Here is a 6000-nt window from a genome sequence, read left to right on the forward strand (position 1 = left end):
TACTCCTCCTCCTGGCATCCCAAGGCTGGCCCCCTTCTACCTTCAGGACTAGCTCTACCCTCCCTTCTTGCCTGACTACCTGTAAGACAAAGCCTCAGATTTCAGGTCCCCCAAAGCCTGAGTTCCCTGCTCTCGCCAGGTCTGCCCCCACTCAGCAGGAGAGGCTGAACCCCACCTGGCTAGTTCCCCTGTCGGTCAAACCAGCTGCACTCCACCCAGTCCTAAGCTAACAGATTTCATTTTCTTGGTTTTTTGGTTTTTGGTTTTGGCCGAGCCCCACGGCTTGCAAGATCTCAGTTCCCTGACCAGTCCTAACCACTGGACCACCAGGGAATTCCCTCACTTCTTGTTATTCAAGTAAGCCCATCACGTCCTCCCGGGGGAAGCAGGGGCACCCCACCCTCTTGTTACTACGAAGCCTGCCTCCCACAGCCTCTGGCTGTCCATCCTGCTCCTAAGTGCAACCCTCATGTGGTCCTGCATGGCCAGCTGTGTCTTCCCCCCACCCCGCCCGGGGTTGTGAATATATGTAACTAACAGACCACTCTACCCCACCCGTTCAGTGTTGGGTATTGTGTGTTTGGCTATCTTGTACTATTTAGCATGAGGGATCCTTCCTTCCCTAATGGGGTGAATAAGAGGCAAATAGAACACCACCGTGCTCTCATCACCCAATTTAACTCGCTCCATGGTGCCCAGTACGGTAGAGGCCATGATCTTATTATCCCAGTGAATCTACTTCCTGTCTGTCTCCCCTGGGGCAGGAGCGCCATTTGCTACCGGATGCCGGGCCCCTGCTTTGAAGTGTCACAGTACATGTGACATCCTCCCTGGTCCCCTGAGCTGCAGTGGGGAACTGGGGGAGAGTCCCACATTTGATACATTTCCAGCACTTGTGTGAGTCCCTGGTTAACAGAGCCATTATTAGAAATTGTTACATCAACTTTCAATTTAGTATATAATATTAAAAACAAAAACAATAAGTGTGCAAAAGTTATCAGTTCCTCATTATTTCACTACATCATACTCTTCTCTGTGCTCTTGAGAGTATCCCTGACCTTTGTATCTGATGGTAAAAAGACTCTGTAATGATACACATCTCTTCCCATGTAGTGACTTCCTGCTGGCAGCTTGAAACTGGCCATGGGGGGAGTACAGTCAATTCTGCTCTAACACTAGTTTTGAAAACAAAAATTTGTTCCAACATGATGGATACATAAGGGAAGGATTTGAGCGTAATTTGATGGAATGTGGTATTGCTTATGCAGGATTTGGTCTGCAAGAAACACGGAGTGAATGCAGGAAGTAGCACCCCACTGACCAGAGCCACATGGGAATATACAACCCGTGCCACACACACACACACACACACACACACACACACACACACACACACACACACCCTCAACATCTACACTCCCTGAGCTGCTAGGAGCCACCCTGCCCTCCCCTGTCTGGGATGACCATGTCGCATCTCATTTCAGCAAACCTCCTCCTGGTACCTCTCAGAGACACGAAGACTACAGCCTTCCCACACCACATCCACACATGAACCTCAGGTCTTTTCCAAGGTCAAGTGCCACATGTGCTATAGTATTCGTGTCATTCTTAGGGTTTAACGTGTGTATAATGGTGCTATCAGTTTTTAGTAAATGCCTATCTTTTTAAAATGTGTTACTGACACAGTTTTTTTTTAATTTACTTATTTTATTTATTTATTTTTGGCTACATTGGGTCTTCATTGCTGGGCGTGGGCTTTCTCTGGTTGTGGCAAGCGGGGGCTATACTTCGTTGCGGTGCGCGGGCTTCTCATTGCAGTGGCTTCTCTTGTTGCAGAGCATGGGCTGTAGGTGCACAGGCTTCAGTAGTTGTGGCTCACGGGCTTAGCTCCTCCGCAGCATGTGAGATTTTCCCAGACCAGGGCTCGAACCCGTGTCCCCTGCACTGGCAGGCAGATTCTTAACCACTGCGCCACCAGGGAAGCCCTTGACACAGTTTTTGAGTGTGGTGTCCTGACTCCTTTTTTCCATGAGCCCTGTGGTTGGTGTGAAGAACATAGTCATTTTCAAGAATATGTCAGGGAAGAACTGGCTGCTTTTACCCCCCAGGAAGAGTTTGCTAAATATCTCCTCGGTCACCAGTGATGAATGGCATAGCAGTCTGGGTGGGAGGACGAGGAAGACAGTTCAACTGTGAGAAGCATTTTGTTCTTCCAGGGAGCCAGCCTGGTCCTGGGCTCGCTGAGCACCCGGCAGTCAGGATGTGGCAGGGGATGACAGATGAGCAGCCCCACCACCGGCAGGAGGTGGGAGCTGAACACGGCATGGCCAGGACCCCAGAGCCAGAGGGGGAACAGGGCATGCCATGTGCAGGAGTGGCTGTGGTGAATGATGTTTGCTGCTCAGGAGGAAACAGCCAGTTTGTCACTTGGGGAGTGGCCAGTGATATTAATGAAGCTGAAACTGCATGTGACCTCTGACCCTGCTGCAAGGACATGAATGCGTCCAAGGTGACCCAGCCAAGAGCTTTCACAGCTGCGTCATTCAACGGTGGTGAATAGACAGAAGCAGACTGTGTGTCCATCCATGGGACAAGGGACAAACAGATAAAGGAAGTATGTGCCCTGTGTGATTCCCACAAATCAGGGAAGGTGGGGTATGGGGCTTGGGGGGAGAAGAGGAGCCAGAGAGAGGGATGCAGGAAGGCGATTTCAACAAGACCCAGGCACTTTCACCTCCTGCTGCCTGGGGAGCAGGAACCTGGAGAGGAGGGAAGGATGACTGGGGGGATCTTCCTGCACCTGTGTGATCACTTTCACCCTGTGTCCTTTATGCCCGCAGCATGTGAAGAGCAGAGGCTTTTCCACACAACCAGCGTGATCCCCCTTCCCAGGCTGGACTTTGAGAAAGGCTCCTCCAAAGAAGATATATAAATGGTCCACAAGTACGTGAAAAGATGTTCAACATTACTAATCAGTAGGGAAATGTAAACCAAAACCACAATGAGCTCCTACTTCACACCTATTACAATGATAGTATTTTTTTTGAAAAAAGACAATAACAAGTGTTGGTGAGGATGTGGAGAAATTGAAACCCTTGTGTATTTCTCACGGGAATGTAAAATGATGCGGCCATGCGGGAAAAAGTCTGGTAGTTCCTCAAAAAGTTAAACAGAATTACCATACACTCCACCAGTTTCCACTCTGGGATATATACCCAAAGACAGAGAGATTGTAAATAAGCAGTGGGGCTAAATAGCAATGTTTTCACCCAAGATAAGGCATGAATTAGGTGCAGGTTTGCCAGAATTAGCAAAGAAAAATACAATTAAATTTGACTCAGATAAACAACAACAACAAAAATTTTTAGCATAAGCGTAGCCCATGCAATATTCGGGACATGCTTACACTGATAAATTTTATTTGTTTCTTATGTGGGATTCACATTCGACAGGGTGTCTTATGCTCTATGTGACATTTCTAACTGGGTGAGGACAGAGAGATAATCTTCATTATTATCTTTAAAGTAATCTCAGAAAAGAAGGGAATGATTCCTCCAAAAGTTAAACATAGAGTTTGCATATGACCCAGCAATTCCACCCCTAGGTGTAGACCTGAAGACTTGAAAATAGGTGTTCAAACAAATTGTACACACACGTCATAGCAGCACTCTTCGCAGTAGCCAAAAGGTGGAAATGACCCAAATGCCCATCAATAGATGAATGGATAAACAAAATGTGGTTCATCCATACAATGGAATATTATTCAGCCATAGAAAGGAATGAAGCACTGACATGGCTACAATGTGACGAACCTTGAAACCATTATCCATTCTGCTCAGTGAAAGAAGCTAGACCCCAAAGACCACATAGCGCATGATTCAGTTTGGATGAAATGTGCAAAACAGACAGCAGATTGGTGGTTGCCAGGAACAGATTGAGGTGGATGAAGAGTGGAGAGTGACTGCTAATGGGTAGGGGGTTTCTTTATGGGGTGATGAAAATATTCTGGAACTAGATAGAGGTGTTGGTTCGCTGTGAACAAAGATTAATGATAAAATGACACAAGGGATATTTTGGGGGTGACGGAAATATTCTAAAACTAGATTGTCATGATGTTGTAAGATCTTGTAAATTTATGAGGAATCATTGATTTGTACACTGAAAACAGGTAAATTTGATGGCATGTCAATGATATCTCAATAGAGCAAAAAATGGCACATGGAAACACATGCAAATATAGTTGTTTGCGTATATATTTCTGAACAAGCAAACAATGTGCTTTGGGAATGCCCACACTGACAGGTCTTTGCTTCCTTTTGCTCCCTCCCTCTCTGGCTCTGTATTTCCAGCATCTCACGGAAGCCCCGAACAGCTCAATTCCACTTGCAGTTGAATTAATAAAGATCAGTAATGAGAAGGTGGATTTCACACACCTCACCTGGAGGTGCCCAGCCCAGGGCTCAGCAGAGGTCAAGGGAAAAGCTAATGACGTGAGCTCTGCCACGCAGATTCCCTAAAGCCAGCTCCATGTGATGCTGCTTCTGTGCATGGTGTGTCCTACTCTTTTGCACCATGAAAATGTCCAAGGAATTTTGCAGCCGGGTAGAGGGCAGACGCACTTGGGCAGAGGGCTTTCCAGTTGTTATCTGCGGTTGCAGTCCACGGCGGAGTGAATGCTGTTTGCAGATGCAACACCATTTCTGGGCTCTGTTAGTGTCCTGTAGCTGCTATAATGTAGGACCACAGACTGAGTGACTTAAAACAACAGAATTTCTTCCCTCATGGTTCTGGGAGCCTGAAATCCAAAATCAAGGTTTGGCAGGGTTGGTTCCTTCTGCAGACTGTGAGGGCGGATCTATTCCATGCCTCTCTCCCAGCTTTCGGTGGCCTCTGGAAGTCTTTGGCTTACCTTGGCTAATTGATACATTGCTCCCATGGTTACTGACTAGGGTCCTTGGACTCTTTAATCAATAGAAATTGATAAGAGGCCAGATGAGAAATTCAGGCAAGGGCTTCCCTGGTGGCGCAGTGGTTGAGAGTCCGCCTGTCAAGGCAGGGGACACGGGTTCGTTCCCTGGTCCGGGAGGATCCCACATGCCGTGGAGCGGCTGGGCCCGTGAGCCATGGCCGCTGAGCCTGCGCGTCAGAGCCTGTGCTCCACGACGGGAGAGGCCACAACAGTGAGAGGCCCGCGTACTGAAAAAAAAAAAAAAAAAAGAGAAATTCAGGCAAGGCTTTAGAGGGAGCGGGAACAAGAAACAGGTGCCTTCGCTCACTCCCTGAGCTGGGGGTTAAGGGCTTCCTTACATGGGGTGAGGGGGGTCGGGCAGATCAGGGGGTTGGGCAGGAGGTGTAGTTTAGGTAGTCTGCCCACTCCCTTGGTGGTACTCTGTGCAGGGATCATGGGCAGTACCCTGTTTTTGCTCCTGGCACGTCAGAACTGGCGGTTGGTCTGTGGCCTTTTGGTATCTTACTGTTTATAATTGCGTCTACTGCACATGCATGCAGTTATTTTTTAGTCCCTTATAGTTTCTTTGTATTCTTTTGCTCCAGGAGAACTTTGTCCAGGCACACGCATGCAGTAAAGGGTCCCAGGTCCCAGTTCATCTCACAATCTCTGCCTCCATCATCATGTGGCTTTCTCTCCTCCTGTGTGTGTCTCTGTGTGTGTGTGTGTGTGTGTGTGTCCAAACTTCCCTCTTCTTATAAGGACACCAGTCCTATTGGATTGAGGGCCCGCCCTAATCCAATATGGCCTCTTTTTATTTTTTTTCATTTTTTTAATGTTATTATTATTTTTAAATTAAATTTATTTATTTTTGGCTGTGTTGGGTCTTTATTGCTGCGCCCGGGCTTTCTCTAGTTGTGGCGAGCAGGGGCCACTCTTGATTACGGTGCATGGGCTTCTCATTGCGGTGGCTTTTGTTGCGGAGCATAGGCTCCAGGAGCATGGGCTTCAGTAGTTGTGGCTAGAGCGCAGGCTCAGGAGCTATGGCGCAC

Source organism: Stenella coeruleoalba, assembly GCF_951394435.1.
Source record: "Stenella coeruleoalba genome assembly, chromosome: 3".
In the NCBI taxonomy this organism is placed as follows: domain Eukaryota; kingdom Metazoa; phylum Chordata; class Mammalia; order Artiodactyla; family Delphinidae; genus Stenella; species Stenella coeruleoalba.